Consider the following 24,736-nt stretch of genomic DNA (forward strand, 5'->3'; position numbering starts at 1 on the left):
CTGGAACATTCCTGGTTGATTTGCAAGGTACCCCAACTGGATTAATTAGAAGAGAAAAATACTATTTCCCCCTCTAAATTCTGCTTACTGCAAAACTCACTTGCTATAAAATGTCATGTTAGGGAGGCTCCCTTTCCCCATCTTCTGACTAAATTGCCATTTCTTGTGCTCATTCTTTTCATCTTTTATGTTGTTCATTAAAAATGTTACATTTTATGCCCAGTATTGTTCACAGTCTACAAGGTTTTTATCACTTAGATAAAAGCAATCTACTTGATGCACAGCTGGTCTCCGGAGTGATCTGATTGCTTTTGTGATAGGCCTTAGACACCTAATGCTGTGCAGAGCACTTCTATGCTTTTTTCCAAATAACTAAATTAAATTACTTGCAGATGAACTTGTTTTATAACAACATATCTGAAAGACTTTCAGATTTATGGCCAGTCTCTGCCATCTTTTCTAACATTTAGTAGCATCATGATCTTTGAGTGGTCCCACTGATTTCTTGAGGAACAAAGCACAACTAAGCTTGGACATGACTTCCTTTTTCTCACTCTTCCAGTGGAGTGGGAGAAGGGAAGAAAGCATCTCACCTCTGGAGAGGAATCACGACTGTAAATCTTAAGAGGAAATATATGCTTCTCTATTAGCGTGGACTTAGATGCCTAATTACTTATGAGGTCTAAAAGTTGGTGTTGGGCCTCCACACTGGCTGTTGGATAGCCTGGCCCACGTACTTCTGTGAATCCTGTTCTAAGGTCCTTGATGTTCTCTGTGTTTCTGAGACACTGGCCACTCCAGTCCCAGCTCAGCATTTCAGTGGGTAACAGGGCACCTCACTATTAGGCATTGGAGTATGATGCCTAAGTTTTCTTTGCTGGTTTAGCCCAAAAATGAGACTGGTGGCATCCTGCTTCTCTCCAGTATGATTCTGCTTTTACTGTACATAATCTACTTGCTCCTGAAACAAACAAACAAAATCTTTAAAAAGTTACTACTTTTGCCCCATCCCCAACATATTTTCATATAGTCTCAGCTTACAATAAAGCAAACAGGAGGTTTTTAAACAAACGTCTTGTATTGTTTAGTGCACATACAGAGACCACTTAACAGCTTTTCTTCTTTTTATTGAAGATTTTTTTTTTAAAGCTGCCAACCTGCTTCCAGATGGTATCATACATGGGTGGTAACAGTCAACTGGTACCAAATATACTTTCATCCACAGTTCCCTAGGAATATATTACCTAGCTGGCTTTGGTCCCAAGATGATCAAGTAGTTGCAAATCCTAGGTTATTAGGCTTCATCAAATTCTGGTGAAAGTTAGTCCTGGTCACCCTGTAGCCAAGCCAAAGTCATCAGACTTTTTGGTCATGGGAAACGTAAATCTCATTTAGATTTGATTAATTTTTCAGAATTTTTAAACCTATTTACTCTAACAAGAAATGTGTCATCCTCTGTGGGCTTGGAACTGTTTTACAGAATCTTTTCTGTTGTTTCTTAAGCACTGTCTGGCTTTGTCCACACTTCATTAAAGGCATGTAGTGGCTCAAGAGGATTAGGATAACTCAAATCCAGCATTTCTACTCCCAGCGGAAATGAATCTCTTGAAAAGAAAGCTGTGCAGGTTTTGTTGTTGTTTATTTCTTAAACTGCCTGTAGCTCTGTCATCATTTCAGACAGTGTTTAAGGACCCCAAGTGAAGCCCAGTATATTAAAATATTTGATTAGGGGTCTCCCTGATATAGTCGTATGTCAGCCTAATTACTGTATCTTTGGGCTTCCTAAATCTTCTCTACAGTAGCAATGCCTACTGCTCTAAATATTGCTGCAGGTGTAGCAGATCTAAAAAGATTATGAAATTTTGCATTGCTATGCATGACATGGGATAACATTTAAACTTCTTTTCCAAGCCCTATGCATATAGTTGGCTACCTCGAGCTCTAGTCATTCTCAGTGGTGAAATATCTTCTAGCACCAGACAATTGCACCCTGCTTCCAGCTGCTGTTGTGGTTCCCTCTTCCACTTCCTCCTCTCTCCCCCAGCAAGAAATACTTAAAAGTTATTAATAGTTCTTTAACGACTTGCAATTTTCAAGAGTAGAAACATTGCACCCAAAAAGTGAATTTTCATGACCCAGCATGCATGGCCTGTTGTAAGAAAAGAGCCATTGCACTGTATCTTAAAACAAAGTGGCCATAGATATAGATTTGAAGGGGAGGAAAGAAGGGGGAAGTATTACATGCAAGTTTTGGCACTGTTCTCAGAAGCAAATATGGCCAGAAAAGTGCAGAGCTTATATTCCATTAGTCAGCAGCAGGCAGTCCTCAGTTGTGTAGAGTTATGAACGTGAAGTCCCAGCTCAACCTAGCAGTGGAGTACGCCTGTCATGTACAGATACGTGATCGGCAATGATCTAGGCTAACATGTTTTAGTTCACACTGGATTGGCCAGTGCTCACACGGAGGCGAGTAGCAGTAGCACTGCTCCAGAGCAGATAACTTGTTGAGACTTGGTAGCTCATCATCTGTGTTTATGCCTTGCAGAATTCTCCATCTCTAATTTTCATGAAACTGAAATAAGATTATTCTGCTCTAATTAAAAGAAGATGCCTGACAATTCCCTGTGTAATCATACTGTAAACAACTGTGGGTTATTGTTCTTTATTTTCTATTGTTCTTTACTTCATTTCAGTCTTCCCCACTAATCTGTGTTGTACAGCACTGTACAAAGTAGTAATGAAAAAATGTAAATATATTCAGCATTTGCACTTTGTTTTGTTTTCCAAATAAGAAATAATTTCAGACTGTACTTTGGTTGTACAAGTTCATATTCATCTTATTCCTGAGAATCTCCTTACCTGAAAGTTACTAGTACAGATTTTTGGATTGGAATACTAGAGCATCAGGGAACAGGAACCTCCATTGTTTGAGTTCTTTAATGACACATTTTTACAAGCTTATAGAGAATAGATAAAAGCCGAGCTTAATAAATATTGAGGTTAGACTTGAGACTCAGCTGACAGGATAGTAAAGCTGTGCAAACTTTTTTTTGTAAAACTTCACCAGGCACTGGGAAGCATCATGTCTGAGTGTGGAAATGAAAATCTCATGGTTTTGATACCAAACAAACCTTATATTTTATGAGGAATCTTCCCTGCACCCCCCAGCTGGAAATCATTAGGGCTATTATTATTCATGAGGCAGGACCTAGAGTAAGATGCTAGCATTTACAATAAGTTTTCTGGGTTTTTTAATGCAAGTCCTTCAATTTTGATAAACCTGCTCCTTGCACTTTTCTTATCACATATATGTACACATACGCATCTTCCTTGTCTTAGAAGAGGACTTAAGGTCAATGGTTTTTTTGTTTGTTTGTTTTTTCCCAGATGCCTTTATGGTAACTGCGTTCCACCACTGCCCCAGACACCCCCATACAGGAAATGTTTCATAGTTCATTCAGTATGTATGTGAATTTCTTGCAGTTTCTCATGCTGTTTGTTTTGTTTTTTAAATAAATCTCCCTTGACAGAAGTTGTAAGTAGAAGTCACAACAGTGCCGTGGTCTGTGGGGAACCTGGTCAGGAAGGGTGGTGTGCAAGTCAATTCTACTTCAGGCCCCCCATTTAAAAAATACTTATTGTAAAAAAAAAAAAAAAAAAAAAAAAAAAACAAAAAAAACCCAACAAACCAACAAACCCAAACCAAAACACCCCCCCCCCAAAAAAAAAAAAAAACAAAACAAACCCAAACAAACAAAACCCAACCCAAAACGAACAAACAAACAAACCAACCCCCGAAAAACTGCCACCTAAAAATGCTTGCATTCACTAGCATTTTCATTAAGGATGGTTAACAGCTCTATAACTGTTCAGCTGTTGCCAATAGCGTTTTTGTATTGCACCTTCTGGGGGTTACTATCTTGCTATTTAAAAATAAATAGACTGATATATAGGCAGACACACCAAAAAGAGGTAGTATTACTGACAACTCCACTGTAACTTTCAGCCTGTTAACATAAAACTCCACCACTAAATCTCTCAGGGTAAACTATGCAGAGATGGAAAAGCCCCAAGGTATTAAGAGTGATTTTGATATAAACTCCAATTTTATTTTATGACCATTTTACAGCTGCTTCTAGATATCTTCTCTCGTAAACTACAAGGTACAAGGCAAATGTTACCTCTTTTTTTTTTTCTGCAGGGTTTCAGACAGTTGGTTTATTGTGACATGTTAGCAGCCTTTTCTCTGCATTGCACATTCATAAGAATGAATTTTAATGAGACTAAGCTAGCAGAAGACCCATAAAGAAGATACAATTATGTTTTAAGTATTCATAAAAAAAGTTACATTAAATTTACACATTTTGATTTTGTCTGTGACAGTCAAAAGAAATAGACTGAGAGCATATGAGGCTGTATAAATCCATACAGTTGAAATGACTTTATTGTATGGGCTGCATATCCAGAAAACATTTCTCCATGCAAATAGGAAAGCTTTTTGCTGGGGAAGGCCATATGGGGAAAAAAAATAATGCTGGAAGCCACTGGCTAGTGCCAGGGTACTAACTCCTGTTAGCATCACTGCTGAATGACATCATTCATGCACATATGGTTATAGGATAAAATCTTTACTTGGTCACTGAACAGAGATAACAAGTAAGAAAACCATAAGTTGTTGGTATCCTTATTTTAAACCCCACAAGGAAATTTTAGCCCTGTAAAAGGAAGGCTGCTTTAGCAATGTATGGGGTGATGCCTGAAATTTGGGGCAGTTCCTATCACGAGTGGGATCTCCATCTGCAAACTGAGGTGATACTTTCATACCTTAGCAATAGGCTGTGAGTTTAAAAATAATAAATAATCCATGAACAATGATGAATGAACAAATTCTGTATGAATTACATATAATGAATGAGTAGTAATTTCTCCAAACTAGTGTTTTATTCTTACAAACTAATGTTGCTAAAAATATTCCCCCCCATTTTTCTCATTGGAAATTGGTTAAAACTAAAGCTTGATGGGACACTTTGAGTATTGTGATGGAACTTAGTTTAAAAGTTTAAACTTTTTTTGACTTGTATTACTAATAGTGCAATTCTAGGTTGCCTACGTTTCCTCTCTTGCACATCTTTTTACATCAAAATTTGACAGTATTACCTGCTGCCTGTCAGAACAGGGAAAAAATATCATTGCATAAAGCAAGTAATAAATAAAAATTTCTACTACTTATAAGGAAAAAAGTGTTCTTGCTCTACAAGAAATATTCTTGCTGTGAGGATGGTAATGCTACAAGATTTTTGATTATCATGATGTAGTTCCACTAAGCACCAGAAGATAACTTTTCATCTTCAGATAAAGACATAGTTAATTGACCTCTTAATCACTCTATGCAAGCAGGTTAGTAAACATTAAAAATGATTTAATAAATGTTGTGTACAAGCTTTGTGAAAAAGCTAGCAGCATACTCAGTTATTCTTAGATTCCAGGCTTATGGCCAGGACCCTTGATGTGCAGAGGGAAAATAATTTTAGTTGCACTAATGTAAGTTGGTAATGCCTGTCTAATAGCTACTTCTCCTGTCTTAGATGATACCATTCCCTACCAGTATGTTTAAAATATCTGTGTGAGGTGAAATCTTCCCCTCTTCAACACCTTCAAAAATGGTTTGATTAGTATTATTCTTGTGCAGTTTTAGATGCTTTTTTCCCATATTTATTTTGAAATTCTAAGTAATATATTGTTAAGAATATCAAAAGTAAACACGTCACATTTTCTAATATTTTTCAGCTTTGCTCATCACAGGTATAAGATAAATAAACTTCTGATTTAAAAAAAAAAATCAGCTGACTAAAAATGCATTGTTCGGGGAAATGAAGTCTTTGTTAAAAGTTTTGTTTGCCATTTGGGTACTGGCATTGCCTTGCTGGCCTGCCACAGTTTCTCAAATACATACCATGTATTCTGAAGTCCACTGGAATGAAAGGAGACCCGGTAGAACTTACTGCTCTGATTTAATTTTCATAGAGTAAGTCAGTGGACTTTTTTTTTTGGACTTTTTTTTATGGACCTTTTTTTTAATCCAGTTTCTTCTTCAATTGCAGTTTTATTCAACTACTTAATTCTATCATTCTATCACAGTACAGAAATTCTGCCTAATGTTTTTTTCTTTCATTCTCTATTTAGACATAATAGGATTTTTATTTGACATTTATGTCTCTAAAAAGAAAAAACACCTGGTAACTAATTTCTATTCAAATCCCTTTTAAGATAGCAAAAAACCCCTAACCCCTAATCAGTTCATCTTATCATAGATGTTCAGAGCCATATCATGCTGTGAGCAACTCTAAGTTTCTAATGTATGTTAAAAACTCTGTTTTGTGAATTTGAGACTGAAAACCTAATAGCACAGGGGTATTTGATACGGAAGTGCTTCAGTTCAACCTTGCTCAGTCCTTTCTAGTGGTTCAGTCAAAGGGAGTAGTTGGTGAACCCTGGTCCATCGATTTATTACCTCTGAAGTTCTTTGCCAGTCCCACATGGGAGCTTGCCTACTAGAAGGCCTAAATAGCAATTTTCCAGTCAAATTAGTATGCCTGGTCTTCCATGCTGGAGGTCTTTAAAATACCCCAAAATATCTTTTTTTTCAGCTAAATGTGTATTTGTTCATAGACTGGACATATGAAGAACAAATAGTTTTGCTTCTCAAAGTCTGCAAGATCTTCCTCCCTTGAGCCCCATTAATGATTTTCAATTTTTAGTATAGGATTAATTTTTCATAAGTACAGATTAGCTCAGCATAAATATAGTACACAAATATAGTAATCAATGTTAACATTATGGAAAGTTTCAGCTAGTTTTATTCTGAAAGAGACCTTTAGAAATGGAACTTTTAATGGCTGGGTACAAAGTCTGTTTCACTTTACACTAAAATTTAGTTGTCCACTGCCAATCTGAGTGTCTAAAATTGGATCTTGTGTTTTGAAAACACTTAGCTATGGTTTAGATTAAGGATGTTCTTGATGATGCAGTCTTTCTGCAACTTACGTAGTTGTTCCACATCAGCTAGTCTAAAAAATATATTTAATATAAAGTTGATACTTCTTGATGGAAAATAACACTTTACAAACACAGTGTTATAGAGGCAATGATAGAATAGATTTTTCAACAATAAGTAGTTGAAGTATACACTGGTTAATCTTAGATATCCAAATATTTTGGAAAAACTGCTTCTATTATGTGTTGCATTCCCACCTTTCACAGAAAAAATAATCTATGAAGTACATGACATCATAGTAAATGATTAGTGATGTGTAGATCATTAATTTTCCACTGACTATCAAAGAAGAAAAGTGATTGAGCAATATTCATCATTGCAATAAACCAAATTAAACAAGATGTTTCCTAATGTGCTTTATCCTGAATAACAGGAGCGTGTGAAATGATTCAATGCAGGAAGGGAATGTTTGGTGCTTTTGCCCCAGGCTTATGTGCCACTGATACGATCTAACTAAATTGATGTTGCTAAACAACACAGACTCCTGGGGGGATACTTACTTGGGTTTAGAGAGTGGTTTATTTTGGTTACAGCTCTTTCTGTTTCAGTAAATTTAAGAGGAGCTGAAATCTAGTGTTTGTGAATTGGGAGAAGATTGTCCATAGTGGAATCTGTTTCCATTGGCTTAACCAAACAAGGTTATAATCGCAACTGAGTATTCAGCTAGAGCATGTATAGATAACAAGGTAGACAAATACTCTGAGTTTATGGTACATTTGGATTTGACTGATTTCTGTTCTTTCTCATCTAGGTTTCTAAGATCCTCAGTAAATAAATAGATCTTTTCTTCTCCTGCTTCTCGTTGATAATTTCTACCATTGTTCATTGGGTAGGTGCTGTAATTCACAACAGAGTTTGAGGAAGGTACTTTTATATTTCTCTATTTTGTAACCAGAAATAGCTCCTGGGCAAGAGGCTGTGGTGGTTTTTTACTGTTTTCTTTTATTTTTATTATTAACAGAGAGGGTGACTAGACAAGTGCAGAACTGTCTGATCTTCCTGTTCTTGATATGTTAGTGCTCACACCTGTTGTTCACTCAGGTCCTTCTGTCTCCCAGTTCAGCACTGTACTAGTTTTAGGGGGGTCTGTCATGAAGGATTGATCAAAGTTATCCTTTATTTAAAAACAAACAAACAAAAATCCTAATCTGAATTACATAGAGAGCAGAGCTTGGCCTCTCCATGAAAGTTGTAGGTATATCAGTGACTTGCTGCATGTAACTGGACTTGTTTAAGTACAGTTTATGTTAATTTTGTCATTTTACTAATTTATAGCTTTGCAGTTTCCACATACTGCTTTAATTTGAGCCTTCTGAGTGTTCACTCAGAACAAGTTCTGCTTACTCAATAGCTGGTCTCCTGGAACTGCGAAGGGGGTTTTTGGTGTTTTGGGATTTCCTCCCCCCCCCCCCCCCCCCCTTTGTCCTTTGATATTCTTACCACCTAAGTCTGGCTCAGCTGTAGCTGAAAAACAAAACAAAAAAGAAACAAACGTTTCCATAGATGAATGAAACATCATTGCTGGAATAAACAACCCAGCTCATTTTTAAAAATTAAACCTGATCTGAGGATCTAACTGCATTGTAACACAGAATCCGTGGCAGCAAATTTCACATTTTTTGTATTTCACCTTACCCAGTGCCTTATGCTGCCTTCAGCTCGTGGGCGATTGGGGTGGACAAAGCTATAATGAAAGGGCAATCTTTCTCCTGCACAGATCTTCAGAAAGCAGGACCTCAGTACAGGCTTCTCGGCTACTGTGCAGTAACAGGACATCCCTCCCATTCTGGGATCCCACACATCAAACACAGCCTCGTGGTGAGTCCAGCAAGTACATGAGGCACCTGTGGTCTCTGTCATGGGTGGGGGGAGGGCCAAGGCTCAGTGGGAGACATGCTGTTGGTGTGGAGCAAACTCATTCCTCACCTGTCACGCATCATCTTTATACAGCATCAGGTACCACCCTCCTGACACTTTACAGACACCTCATCACAGGGTAGCTTCTTACTGGTGCGTGTTGATGTCTGTTTCTTAGGAAACGGCTGTGATGGTAGCGCATCTCTCAAAGTCTTTGGTCAGATCTTACTTCTCTAAGTTTCATAAATATGTGAACAACTTTGTGTATGTGCTGTGTTTGTGCATGGTGTAGTTCTATTGGTATTTTGCTGAATTGGATGCTCGATTGTTACGATACCTGAATTACTGTTGTCCCTTCACATTTTGTCCTCATCTTGATCAAGAACAGCCAGTTGAATGCATTACCTTAATAAGTTACTAGGGGATACTGCTATTCCTCTTGCTGTGATTGTTTGGTGAATAAATAGGAGCTTTTTTTCAAGTGCAGTAAATCTCAGAAAAACCCAAAGCACTAGAATATTAATCTCCCCCCCGACCAAATAAAATCTTAAGTGTAGAACAGAAGATTTTAGATTAGCAATTATAAATTTATTTAGCGTATCCAGTTTTCTGACAGTTGGGGTTTTTTTTTCAGTTTTCATGATGAAAGAATTTCCAGAAAGTAAACAAAGTTTTGACATAGATGTGCAAGTTTGTGCTGTAGATTGCAAGGATTAATTTGTGTCTTTCCACAGAAATTTGGAACTTCAAAAAAACCAGCAGTGAAATTATGGTAAAAGAAATGCTTATAAAGACTACATAATATCTGCAAGAAATAATTTTGTGATCACAAGGTTTCTTTTATTACTGTTATCTATGAAAAAAAGGATACCAGAAATATTTTTTCCCATTTGTTTTCTAATAAGGTCTTTTTTTGTTCACTCATCAGTCCCACTGCAACCTCAGTCTAACTTCTGTTTTTGAGTAAATTGAAAAGTGGATGTTTTGATAAAAGCTGTGAAGTATTTTACTGTAACTATAGATCAATCGAGTGATAAGGACTTTTTAATTGAGAATTTTTGTTTTGGGAAATAAAGGCTACTTTGTCAGAGGAAAAGCGGAAAGCTAACTGAGAGAAATTTTCATGTATAGTATAATAATATCCAGAAAGACAGAAGATAATGATTTATCCAAAGATGTTAAGAATAAGGTAAAAAATGTTTTGTACCATAAAGTGAAAAGTATCAAGTCAAACTTTGTCACTGTAACTAAGTGCATATTCTTAATTTATTTTCATAGCTATGGGCACAAGACTTCCTTATTAAGAGAGATACAATGTCAATCATATAGGTCACCTTTCATATCACTATTTTGTTCATATTATGACATAGAATTATCTGTATGCCTATTTGTATGTAAGTATGTTTTTTATATAAGGGTGGAAGTTGCTTTGATTTCTGGTGCTCTTATTAAATACATCATAGTGACAATTCTGACCTTATTTTTTAAATTCTTTATCTTTGCTGCTTTCTAACCTGACTACAGGAAAGAAATTTTGATCAGCCCCACAGTGTTGTAGTGAATGAAACTGTAATTGTCCTTAATGACAGGAAAAAAAAAAAAGAAATTAGGAGTGTCTGTGTGGTGTGGTTTTGTGTTTTGGTTGGAGGTTTTTTGGTGTTGTTTTTGTGTGTGTGTTTGTTTTTTTTAACTTCCATCCTTCTTATTTGATGATCAGCCTAGATCCCTAATTTGCAAGTGGATGGGGAAAAGCTTGCAGTACCTGGTAGCGTTGAAGTATAAATATCATTATGAAATTGATATGTGTAATATAGGTCATGCACAGATTATCTTTAATGATGCTCAGTCCAAACATGGATAATGGATTTCTGTGAAGCAATGGCGATTCATAGGTTGTCTGTGGATCTTGTTTTTTTCCGGGTACATGTATGCACTATATAAAATATTAAATTTGGGCTTGTCCCTAAAGTAAATCTTTCAAGACAGTTTTGCCTGCAAAATTCAAAGCAGGCTAATGGAATATTATCCTGGTTTTGATCCTAGGCAAATCTAGAACCTGTTTCTTCATTAGTGTTTTCAGTAGTTTCTCTTTCAATAACCTGTGGAAATATAATTAACTTTTTCTTAATAAGAAAAAAAGACTGGAAAAAGCAATATGTAGTGGTCTGTGATCCTATTATGGTAGGGTTGTTGATAAGAGGAAATTTTTGGTTTTAACTGCTTTATTCTGTTTTTAACTTTAGCATCATAATCAGTTTCATTTTACAGAGTCACTTCCTAACAGCGATGCTGCACTTCAGACAGTAAAATTACAAATAACTAAAAAATTATGAATGTTACAGTTAAAAACATATACTTCCTTATGGTTTTGTAGCACTGCACTGGATAAAGTTAAAGCTGCTCTCTAGTTGTTGCTTAGCTGTTGGTTCTCATTGCTATATCTGTAGTGAATTGGCTTTCCAAAGTTAAACTGTATACAGTTGTCATTGTAATATGCTTGAAGTATACCCCACTGACCTGTTACGCAAACCAGTACAACGCTTTGCACTAGATACAATAGATGTGCTCCGAAAGATTAATATTAACTATAGTATGCAGTTACAGTTACACAGTTGTACAATGCTGTCACATAGTAGGAAAGCATGATCCAGTACATTAATATGGATGAAATAATTATGTGTTAATATCGAGTCCGTCTATGACCACACTAATTGTATAGTTAATCAGTGCTTACTGGTACAGATAATAATAAATCAAGCGCTATTATTTTCAGCCCAGCAGAACAGGTCAACAGGAAGCAGAACAACAACACTTAACACTAGTTATGTTTATAGATAGTAACCAACTCATGCAGGTACAAATAAATTTATAGATTTTAATACTAGGAAAAGAACACAATTGCTTCATGTGATGGCTGATAGTATAAATAATGTAAAAAATATTTCTAAAATTAGTCTGTGATTTTCTTTGCTAAATACAAGTTGAAGTAAGGTTTTCAGCTTGTATGATGTGGACTACAAGATTTAAGCAGTTCACACCAGCTAAGAATCTATCCCATGAAGTCTGAATGAGATGCATTGCTATCAGTACATGTCAAGGACTAGTAGCTATCATCTGCAGAACTGAAATACATGTATTGCACTTACTTTGACAGAAGAACCATTCTGGACTTCTAGTATTGATTATAAATGTTGTAGTTAAGATTAGAGAAAATTTTGAGATAAAATAATTTGTCTGATGAAAAGAAGATTATAATTGAAGAATGAATGAAGAGCCCATTTTCTAATTATATTCAGTTATAACTGAACCACTTCACATAAAATTGAAGCATTGTGTGCAGCATCCTTATAAACAGCTTTTATTAGTTAATTCTGGTAAAATCAGCAAGGTAAAAACTGAAGTCACAAAGTGAGTGTTGCATGGCACTAGGTACTGGTAGTAGGATGAAATGGGATCTCCCGAGTCTATACCGTTTCTTCCAAGGTGACATTGAGATATTTCAGTAAGGCAAAGCAAAGTAGCTTGAACTGGTGCTCACTGCACTGTTGTTGACTACCCTGTACTGTTTTTAAAAGTATTTATTCCAGTTAGTGACTTCTGCCAGCTAACTGAAAATCAAATAGCTACTCCTCTTTCTTCTTAGTACTCCACGGAACAACACAGGCATGAAAATGATCCCAAAGTATTTTGTTCAAACAACAAGCATTAGAGATGTGAAGGAATCATTATATTTTCAGGTTGATTTTGTTATTTCTTCAGTTTTCAAGTAGTGACTAGTTTTATCAATAAATAATAAATATGTGTTTTCATTGGGTTTCTTGTATAGACCACATTCACATTTTCTAGATTCCGTATTCACCTTTTGGCTTATCCTGTCGGGAGCAGTGCTGGTCCACAGCACTGCGTTTGCATGTGTGTTCTCAGAAAGGGAAGATGGGTGGCTTGGTGTAGTTGTGCCTCTGCCTCTGATCTCCTTTACTGTAATTAAAATGGTTGTTTTTTAATCTTTGAAGCTTCTGAGGCCTAAAGGATGGTGTAGCAAATAATGAAATAAAAAATGTGGGTTTTTCTTGAGTCAGTAAATTACACTTGGTAGCAACTGCTTTTTCTGAGTGAAGAGAGAGAGAACAGTAGAGATGGAGGGGGGTGGGGGGAAGGTAAGATTATGCTACCTTGCCCTAGCATCTTGTCAAGAAAAGTTCCTTATGTTTTCCCCTGTTCAGGTTAGAAAATTATGAGCCCTATTTTTAATCCCCAGTTCACAGCAGCAGAACACCAGGTAGTTATTTCTAGCATCTGTTTGTCATAAAGGTATACCCTAAAGAGACACTCTTCATAAACACTGAGCACCAGAAATACTGTTCGTATTAAATTGGACCACATGAATAATACAGAAGTCATGAATTTAAATTATTACTGGCATTTGGAGAAAATGGCAGTATTTCAGCCATTAAATAACAACTTTTGCTTTATTTCTGGAAACAGAAAGTTATTAAGTTGTAAATCATATTGATGCTATGGCTCAGATATATTTCTGGTTCTCAAACTATCCAGACATATCTCAGCAGTACTGTGTTGCACTACAGTTGTTTCCTCAAAGGTCTTCAGCCCACTTCTGTGAGATACTTGAGCCATAGCTGTACTATAATGGCGTTACTTTATCAAACTAGGTCTAGGTGCCACAGTTTGTGGAGCCAAAGTATCGTGGAGTTTTTGAGGTAGATTGTCTAACCCATGTTGTATCTGATTCTTCTGCAGTCCCATAACTGGTGGTGTCAGAACATCTATCTAAAGCTAACTGGGGTACAGTACACTAAGTAGTGTTGTTGCAGGAGCTTTTTCTCCCTGATCTTTGATCTGTTTAGTCTTACCCTGTTAAGGATATGTAAAGCTTTACCAGATGACCACCTACATGGGTAAATAAATACCTTTGTAGTCTGCAGTACTCATGATTTCCCTTTCCTATTTCTGCTCTTCCTTCACCCCTCAACCTACTTTCTAGCTAGTAAAATTAAGTTGAGGCGAGTTGTAAAAATAAGCATTAAAAGAAGTGACTGCTTGTTGATGGGGTCCATAAGGGTCTTGTGTCAGAATGCAGAGGAGGAGAACAGATTTCTTTCAGATGATTTTGGCACAGGAAACCAAAAGTTTCTCTTCTCTGCTTTAAGAAAGATGTCCTGAATTATCTTGAGAGAAATCATTTAGTCTTTCCAGGACTTTGGTTTGTAAAGTACAGATGCTGTATTTGCACAAGTACCAAAAAATAAATATAAGAAGAACTAAGGAGACACTTGCAGTTTGAGGAGTCTCTCCAGTTCATATTGTTTGGTGGAAAATAAACTGGGTATAGTGACCATAAGAATAGAAGGAAAAGGTTTCTTTGGACTTTCCATCAGGTCTCTTATTGTTGCTTCAGTTATTATTTCAAAAGGGGAAACTCAAGAGAACATTAAAAGGTCTGGTTAGAGAAGTTGCCTACACTGAAAAGCTCAGAGACTTTAATATGTAGGGGTTTCATATTTCTCTTCATCAGAGATACAAAAGACATCAGAAACCAGAATAGTAAGCAGTGGAAAATGCAGATATACAAGAGTTGCAAATGCAGCGTGAGAAAAATAAGCTCCAAGGGGAAAACACCTTTGGAGAATGAAAGAAGCACTGGGCAGCACAGGAGGCTACATGCTAGAGCTCAAGCTATGTACAGATAAGATTTGATAAAAGTCAAGCTGACTTAGACCTTGTAAAAGAAGTCAAAGCAAATAGGCAAAGGTTTTTCAGTTATATACATAAAAAGAAACTAAAGAAAGAAAAGCCTTCTAGCTTGTAGGATGGGATAAGATGAAGTGTAAAAATGGCAAAATAAATAATGTGCCTCACAATCTGTAAGGATGATTAGGCTGCATGTGGGCTCAAAGATGGGAAAGAAAAAGGAAGAAAGGGAATGAAAGCTGAGATGCAGAATATTTTACAATAGGAATTTAATGACCTTGAAGTAATAAAAAGAAAATGAGGTTCAGCAGTACAAACTGCTGGGTCATTTTTTTTAAGGATTAAACCTATCCATTTCTGTTATAAAGTGCACACTGCTACTTTTGGGAAAAGCTGAGATGAAAAACTCGGGTGGAGTGGGCACTCATAGAGTACTTCTGAGCTGCCACCAATGTGGTGTGTCTGTGGGACAGGAAAATACAAACTGAAACTGAAATAGAGGCAATTATTTCCACAGAGACAGGACAGTTGTTGCCTTTACATGAGCCATGTTGCAGAAGACGCTCACCTGTAATACTGCATACAGTTCTGGTCACCTGTACTCCAGGAACATAATAAACCTAAGCTGGGGTAGGAGAAGTACTACAAAGACGATGAAGGGAGGTGGTTTTTGGAGACCCTGTCCAAGAAGGGGAAACTAGGAGAGCTCTGTTTTTTTCAATCTAGTAAAACAAAATCTGAGAGAGGTTGTTCTGGTAATGGAGCATGAAAATAAGAAACATCACTGCTACAGAAGTTATTATACAGGGTGAAACTCTGGCATCATTGAAATGTTTTTTGTTTTGGGTGGGGGCAAGGGGAGGTTAATCCTCTCTTGTCATTAGGAAATAAGCAGTCTATCTTGTTTAAAGTCACAGGGAGTTTTTCCCCACACAAATGTTCATATAATATTCATATCCCAATCTATTAAGGCCACCAGTTCACCACAAATCATGTTAGTCTTTTTCTGCTATGAAGAGTGTTTTTATTTAAGGAAAGCAAGTATTCCTACATTCCTAAAATGATTTGCCCATTACCCCTTTCCTCCCTCACACATGCCTGAAATTATCCTGTTTTTTTGAAACATTTGGGTTGTAAATGAACTATTTTTTTTTTAAGTTGTAATATTCTTTACTCCATCAAATAGATTTGTATGATCCACATGAAAACAACAATAAGATTTGGGTTGTTCCACCACAAAGTGGAAGATAAAATGGAAATACATAATAGTTCTTTAGGCTAATTAAATCAAAGCAATAGCAAGGCAGCCACAGTTTAGATTAAGACACTTCTCAGGAAATAAAAGTAAAAATAGGTTAAGGCTCCCTTTTGGTGTCCCATGATGTGAAATACTGCTAAAGCCCTACTATTTGTCCTTAGCTTTCTTGTACCACTTTTCAATTCATCTTCTCTTTACAGAAATAAACATTTTAATAAGCATATACAATAACACCAATCACTGATGGTAATTACTTTAAGTAAAATAGCTATTTTTATTGCAGCAAATATAAAATGACAATTTTAATTATGTAAAGTCTCTAATGCCTTAATGATTTTAGCCCATTTTCCAAGTTTGTACATGAAAGCTGGCTCCATATTTTTACTGTTACCAAAGTTACAAGGAGATATTATTGGGCTTTAAATGTTTATTGTCATCTTAGCAAAGTGGCTTTTATTTTTTGTTTATGTTCTAAAAGCTTGGCAGAGTAGTGGCAATCCACACACTAATGGCTAATCTGGGTTTGTGCCAAAAGAACAGTAATAGCTATAAGCACAGAAAAAAACATCTGAAGAGAAATGCCAAATTAATCCCTGATGTAACTCTCTTGCCTTAGTGCAGTTACACTAGAGAATACATTTTTCACAGTGTGCATCACAGTGTGCATCCATTATCTTATAAGGGGGCTTGCTTGCATATATCAGGACAGTTGAGCACACTGGGTTCAGCTGTTGCCTTTCTATCCGAAAGAATTCCAAATCACACTGCCAGTTGTGGCCTGTGTGCCCTACTATTCAAAATAGCTAAACACACTCAATCTCCCATTGAGAAGCCTAAACGAATTACAACTTTACAACTGAATTTAGCATGTTATAACTTTTTCTTGAATGCCATAAAAAATGAAAGTAAGTCCTGCTGAAGTCAAAATAGTTGTATGTTTTAATGGTAACACTCTGATGGTTTTTTGGCTTTGTTCAGTACTGAATGTTACCATTTTGATACCTGCTGTATTTCTTTTTTTTTAACCTGATAATATGCTGCTTATTCCCACAAAATAGAAGAGTTGTTTTCTTGGGGAGAGTAAGGTTATTTATACTTGCTATGAGCTAAGTACTGTTCTATAGAGAACAGCAGTGTGCCTTTGCTTCTGCTGCTGGGTTTTAAATTCATCAAGCTCCACCCTTGGCAAAAGGAGGAAAAGAGGGAGTGTTCAACCTCCATACAGGGAGGTTTTTGAAAAATTTGAAAGTGTTATCTCTTAATGATGATCTACTGAAAAAGAAAGTTGCTAGAGGCTGAGGCACCACCTCAATAGTCTGTCATTAATAATAATTTGATTTAACCAAGCAGTGGGACACAGTGCTTCACTGATTTAAAATGGATGACAGTAGAAAGTACCTTGGACTTCCCTCCACCCCTTGTATTCTTTCTGTATTCAGGAGTGTAATTTCTCCATGACTTCTCTCACCCTAGGCAGATGTATTGCCATAGTATAGTGTGAGAAACTCTTGGTTCTTCTCTGTCTGCCTGGGCTTTCCCCACTGGTAGCTGTTAGCTATAATAATTGAATAGTTCTGTTAGTTCTCTGATCACTGGTTGTGGACATGGTGCTTCCCTGGCCAGGTGAAGTCTGTTAGATCTCTAGAAATCTCTTCTTTTTTCCTCTATCTTCCTATTCTGCTTTTGATAAATTTTATCAGTAGCACTCTCATTTCTAAACTGGGGTACCAGAGTCTGTACTAACTGGGCAAATGTAATATTCACATTCACTGTTTCTGTTTTCTGTCTCTGTTACTGATTACTGCAATCAAGCTTATACGTTATCTCCCAAAAATTTTATCCAGTGATAGCCTAGTCTTAATCCATCAAAATCCTGGCTGCATTCTTGTCGGGGTTTGCAATCATCCCTGTTTGATTTGTGTTTTTTTTTATTGGGGGCATTGCTGCTGTTACTTAAAGAATTTTTGTGATCTCCCCGTCATTCATTGGAGATCATTATATCATGTATGTTTTGAGCTGCATATTCTTTGTGGGTTGATGAGCATTTCAGCTGATCGATGCTGTTATTTTCTCTGTGTAAGTGAATGACATTTGTTCTGAATTCAGAGCCTTCATAGTGTGCAAAAGATTTTCTTTGGAGATATCTGCCAATACCATCTGGTTCAAATGCCATTGTAAACTCAGATTCCCCCAGTTGTTCTAATAATTCATCAGGTCTATACCTGTACCTCTTGGGGAATGAGATCACGTTTATTCTCTAGAAATCTATACGTAACCCAGTGACTTTCTTGGTTTGGAAATTATCATCACGTCTTTTTCCAATTGCTGTGTGACACTATTATCTCTTATTTAAACTTTTTTTTTCCAGCTTAATTCAGCTTTTTCAAAATAGAGTGATTTACCTGCAAGACATTTGCTAAGATATGGTCAATATGGTAGCTGAATGCAACTCATTTCTTGTTTTCCATAGACCCCATGAAAATGTCCTGGGTTATTTCCAACTACATTCTCTGGTTGTGTGGGGGTTTTTATGCTTTACCCACTCCCTTGCTAGCAGTGATGTTCTTGATTTCTCATCTTTCATGATTTCTCTCACCTTTTACTGTTTAAACATATTCATACTTTAAATGCAGGGAGTTTACAGCTCTGCAGTCTGGTTGATAACTGTAGTCTAGATAGTCTACTAAACCTGGCAGGCTCATTGTGTCCAGTATGTTCTGCTTGCCACCTGGCTGTTAGTGAACACGGGGATGGCAGAAACTGAAAGTAACCCTTTGTATGCCCTGTACTATCTGTGTGTCTTACTAAATTGTTATATTAACCCATATGGGCTGCTTAATCCAGAAATCAGTTGGTCATTGACCCAGTAAGTGCCCCACATGCCCTAGGCTTTTCAGTCTGAGTGCTTTGTGTTACTGTTTCTTGCTATCTTGGTCCTTCATGAAATATTTGCCTTCATTCTTAGTCCACTTTCCCTTGAATGCTTACTATATTGGACTCTTTCCTCTGTCATCTTGAGCTTAACTAATAATCGATCCAAAATCCTTGCTTGTTTCCTTCCTGTCGGGATGGAAGAAGACAAGAGAGAAAGAAGTTCTTTCAGAAGAACTTAATTCCTAGCTCTTAGGAATTAAGACTTAACCCTTAATTCCTAGCTCTATCCCATTGGTTTAGAGAAGGAGCTACCCCCCCCCCCCCCCGTCCTGGGTGTCGTTCTGAACAAATAACTAGAATATGGTTCAAATGAAATTGCTATTGGAAGGGTGAGTTGATTTTAACTGTTCGAAAAATCATATGCAGAATGGTATAAAGGGTTTTCTATAAAGCCATAAAAATGGAAAAAGTGAAACTCCTAAGATCAGCTTTCTAAAGATCTGAATGAGAATGGCAGCTCTCTATGATAATCTAAATGGGAGAATAAGTGAGCATACTACATTGTCAGAATGAAATTCAAAATGTTCCTCATACTTTGTAGCAATCATCTAGGAGAAACTGTGGGCCAGGAGATAAGAACTAGTGCTAAGTGGCATACTTTGAAAATAAAAACAAGAATATGAGTAAGAAGGGGGCAGGGGGCATATTTGGCCATGCCACAGTATTCAGAAGCTTAATCTGGCTGTTGTAGATTCCAAATTGTACTGGTCAATATTAGACTGTTGTTAAGAAGAAAAAAAAAAAAGCCTAAACATTATTTGGGATTTATAAACAAGAATGGTGTGTTAGACCCTGGAGGTAATTGTTCTTCTTCATTCCCAAATGGTCATGAGGCATTAGCAGGATTAACAATGTATTATTTTGGATACTGCTCTTTAAGAAAAACAGTGAGACTCTGGAGGAGGATGGTAAAGGTGAAGAAAAGTTTCAGATGACACCAAAATTAGGCAATACCAGTTGATACATTTTGAGTTTGAATACAACTGTACATGAGCTTACACAGCTATGTATGGTGAAATCCTGCTCCAATACATGGAGTCAAGATAGTGATAGTGGTTGAGAGGTAAATTGGTGAACTTCCATCTGTTTCTTTTGCCTCATGACTAAAACAACGTCACATCAAAGATATAAAGTAAGTTAGATTGTTGAGGATGTTACTAAGAGTCTGCATACCCTTTGCAGAACAGTATACACTTTGCTGCAGAACTGAGAAAGTTTGAAAGTGTCTGATCTGCCTTCCACAACTGGAAGAATAGCTCCATATTATGTACATTGCATAGCCCCATAAATAATTTCCAGAATTGTTTGTCTGTTTTGTCTTAGATAATGATTTTCTTGGGCTGATCATCAGTAGGCACATAACTGATTCCTCAAAAAAATTAAAGCATATATAATAATATTGAGCTGAAAAATCTCTTTAAACGATGCTTTTATGTAATACTTTCCAACTGAGGTAATGTTAATGGTTTAAGATTCATGTAGTGCTGAACACTGAACACAGTGAAATAGTGGTAATCCTTCCTCTGATTTCAGTGAGCTGTGGAGAAGGCACAAATAGTGGAAGATGTTGTTCCATGTTACAACCAGAGCAAACAAAACTCGGCCATGACTGTTCCAATATTATTTATGGTTGTTGGTTGTTCCTCCCTCATCTGTACAGTGATGTAAGTGTATGTGTCTTGTGTGTTTGCAGGTTGCACCACACCCTGATGATGTGTGGTGAAACTGGATTAACACTAACTAGAAGGAAGACATCTTTTTAGGCTGATGTTTCTGTCATGCCAAAGATTGCACGTTCGTTCTTTGAGCATTTGGCCCTCAACCATCTACAATAAACTCTCAACTGTTTTACAACTCACAGGTCTGTCTAGATCCGTTTGCTTCGTAATGCTTCATAATTCTGAAGTCATAACCTCAGACTTTTTTTAGTACGGTTTATCATTACATTGATTTATTTTTTTAATTATTATTTATTTATTTTCCTAAATTATTTCTGTACCTCAGTATGTAACTCTGGTCTCCAGCACTGCAGGTCTCTCATGTAACCTCAATGTTCTCTCACACTTTGTTCCTAAAAATCAGCTGTATTTGGTGTAGGCCTGATAGCAGTTCCCAAAATTTTCCCTTTCAGTTTCAATTGCATTTGAAAAGGTTTTTCTACTATTGCCTATGATTTTTATTTTCTTATTCTCTCTGTTGTTTTTTAGATTAGAGGAATATATTATCACACTTGCTATTCATGTGTAGTTGTCCTCTCTTCTAACAGTGTGCAAAGACTGACACGTGTCTGCCAGGTGCCTCAGTTCACTGTCCTCTTTCTCCTCAGCAATTCTTCTGTGTGTTGGCTCATGACTGTTGATGGTAGGGCCTAAAAAGGAAATGCTTCTTTCCACTGCATCCTCTGTCAGCTACTTTCAGTTTCCACTTTACTGGAATTGGTTTTTTTTACGTAGTAAAATAAGTCTAGTCTTCCTAGTTATTCTGTAGATGTTGTTCTTTTCCTTGAACCATCACTGCATCATAGAATTTTAGGCCATCTTCTTTCAGTCTTCTAGAAAAAAATCAAGAAGTAAAAATATCTCTGCTCTTTTCAGCTGCTTAAAACACACATAAAATTAAAATAAATTCCATTACCTTCAGCCACAGTTGGCATTGCATCCATGCATAACACTCATTTGCTATGTTAGTCTTGGATGACTCTGAGATCTTGTGAGGGCGCTCAGAGTAAAACAATAACTGTGCTGTTTGGTCCTCACTATTTCTGTTCTCCTGGAACCATGGCCCATGGATTTAGGAGGTTTTTTTCTTAGTAAAACGTAAAAGAATTTTGTTTATCAATTTAGGAAGAGATGTAGGAGAAATTAGGATGGCCTACTGTGAAATGGTTGGGTTCCAGCCAGAATTAAACTGAAACCACACATCCAAAGCCATAGGCACTTGATAAGATGCTCTAAACCTGGACTGGAAATAAGGTTGTTGAAGCAGAGTGGCTCAGCACACCGGCTAGTTGTACTGTTGAAGTATACCCCAAGCACTGTTGACTGTCAGATTTTTAATAAAATAGTTTCTGATATCTCCCATCCTGCTGTAAAAAAATCTGTGGGCCTAACTAACGTGAGGAAGCATTGCTACTGCTCTGAAAGAAAAAAACAGAGAGAACTTCAAAAGCAGAGTTGCATTTTCTTGTAATGATTTCTTCATTTGCCAGAAATTTGCCAGAAAGTATTCCTGGAAGTCTTGGACAATATTTTTTTTTTAAATCAGAGATCACATAGGAAATGAGGAGGGTGAAGAGCACTGTGGCTTCTATGACAATTTGATTGTACATAAAGCTGAGATACTAATTCTTACAAAAGCAACAACTCCTCTAGGTAGCTTTATTGTTAGAGGTTCCCACAGTTTAACAGTACAGAAAAAAATACAAAATGAATTATGATAGGATTTTTCTTTTATCACTTTAATAAACTTCTCTGGGGTACATCAGTAAACCACTCCACAACTTCTCCCACCCCCTCATCCCTTCAAATTCATGTATTCCACCCTGACTGGTATAACGTATGAAGAACGATACTACGAAGAGACTCAGAAATATGTAAAGATCCCTATGCCTTCCCTGAATATGTTAAAATAGTCAACAAAAACATGGTAATTTCAAATCCAGTTCATTTGATCTAATATTAAATTAGCTACTCTTGGGATATCCTCTTTTTAATCAGTCAGAACACATTTGTATGCTCACATTTTTCTGTGGGTTCATTAAGAGTTAAGGAATTGAACAGAACTGCTTCAAGTAGAGATAAGAGACTTCCCCTCCCTCTCTCCCAGATCATTTTGACCCTGTGATATTTTGGGCATCAAAAGGATGAAACCTACTTTGCTGTTTAGAACCAGGGCCATCACTGATGTCAACTCTCCGGTATGGGGATGAAAACTCCATTATTTCTCAAAAACCCACTGAGACAAGCATATTGGAACCAAAATAAATTCTAGGTTTTAGTTTGGAAAAATGAGATGTAAAATTCTTGGAAAGAGGCAAAGATAAGGTAAACTTTATTCTGAGAACAAGTCCATACGAGGAGAGGAGTGAGGTGGTAGGAGGAGTGAAGTAGCAGTGATGCATATGTAATTGGGAGACTTTTTTTCTTTTAATTTAAAAGTAAGTCTTATACCTCTGTAAAATACATGGTAAATTTCATTGGACTTGCATGAAACCCTCACAGAAGCAAAGAGGCTCTGAAAAAGAACAGAGGTCTATTAGCATGTGTCACCTTGCAAGACCAGAACCTTTATGGTAGTGGACATTGCTAGTCATGCTGCTGTGGTCTTGTAATTTAATTTTTTTGTGTGAAGTCTAGGAAAGAGAAAATATGTTATGGACCTTTTTATTAAAAACCAAAACCAAACCCAACCAACAAACAAACAAACCCCCCCCCAAAACCCAAACACCCAAACAAAAAAAAAAAAACCCTACAAACACACTGGAGTGAAAAAAAAAAAAGCCCCTTGAGTCCATTAACTTCATTGCATGCAATTCTAAAAGAAATAGCTTTGGATTAGCTGGCAATTGAAAATCCCATAGGAATGGTTTAGCTCGTATACATGCTACCCAAGAGAAAACAAAATTGTCACATATTTTGCTTAAGATATGGGAGGAAAAATCAAATCAAATAGCATTTTACAAGTGCATGTAATAACTTGAATTTAAAACAAGATATGTATTATTCAAGTAATTCTAAGCATAGTATAGTAAATTTTTCATGAAGGTTAAGAAAAAAAATGACAGAAATATCATTTAAACTGAGTGGTTTTGATGCTGAACTTGAAAGTGGGGGATTTAATAGAACTTTTTTTAATATGACGAGTCTCAGATAACATCATATTTGGCAAAGTGCTTTATTGGTTTTTGGATTAGAGTTTTTTCATAAATTTTTCTCTTCAAACTAATAAAATTCATGTAGCTGTCAGTTTGGATTTGATCCCTATTTTGTTTTGCCTCAACAGTGTAATCTCAATCAGTCTAACTTATTTTTATGCTGCATTTACAGGGTATAAAGATGACAAATCACTCATGTCTCAGTGCTGGTATTTTATCAAAAGTTTGAATGAATATCAAGGCTGAGGACAACAGCTGTGTGACAACACAGGCTGGACAGATTCTTCCATCTTTACACCACTGCTCAATAGTGCATTGTGTTAACAACCCCATACAAATCAGCTTTGCCCTGGCGAAGTACAACCTCATTTGTTCTGAGCAAAGGTAGCAGAATCCATGGGGAGGATGGTTAATGTGGTATTGTTTATGGAACTGGTGAGGTCTTTGTTTTAACCCTCACCTTGCTCCTGACTTGAGTGTCATTTCTGATGCAATCTTTGCACCTTCTTTTGATGTTGGTTTCCTTCCTGACTTGTGACTACTGGCAAAAGGGGTGGTGGTGGTCTTGAGATACATCAGAAATGACCTCAACTATATTGCCTAAACTAAGAGCAGGAAAACTCTATATAAATGTAATTACTCTGAGTACTTTCTATTGTATTGGTTTTATATAGGTTTTAAAATCTTAAGATAAAGGACTGTTTCTTCACCATGTTTTCAAGCAGTACGTGGCAGAATGAGGTCCAAATCTCAGTTGACACTTCTAGGTGCCACTGTAAAATGCTATAATAATAAGAATTAAACTCTGATAGCTTGAGAAATGTGAGTTTGCTTTCCTACGAATTTCTATGCTTGGTTTTTTCTTCTTTTTCTTAAGATAGGCTTTACCTCAACTTTCTGATTCAATAGTCTTTTATTTCTGGCATGTAAGATGATGTTGAGAAGACAGAAATCCCCTGAGCATCATTTATTGACCAGGCAAAATGTTTCAGGGGAAGAAGTTGCAGAGAAGCATTTTTCAATTACAGTTTTTTAGTCCCTAACTTGTGAT

The 24,736-nt window shown here is 36.6% G+C and overlaps 1 protein-coding gene across 1 annotated transcript in view; it reads left to right on the plus strand.

The window, feature by feature from the left end:
- The first annotated feature begins 3,424 nt into the window (after window positions 1-3,424).
- PIK3C2G (phosphatidylinositol-4-phosphate 3-kinase catalytic subunit type 2 gamma) overlaps window positions 3,425-24,736 on the plus strand; it is a 252,077-nt gene continuing 230,765 nt past the window's right edge. The window contains exon 1 of the mRNA XM_072849919.1: window positions 3,425-3,460. The gene's annotated coding sequence lies outside the window, so the exon portion shown is untranslated. The remainder of the gene's footprint in view (window positions 3,461-24,736) is intronic.

This window comes from Ciconia boyciana, chromosome 1, assembly GCF_034638445.1.
Source record: "Ciconia boyciana chromosome 1, ASM3463844v1, whole genome shotgun sequence".
NCBI classification, from domain to species: domain Eukaryota; kingdom Metazoa; phylum Chordata; class Aves; order Ciconiiformes; family Ciconiidae; genus Ciconia; species Ciconia boyciana.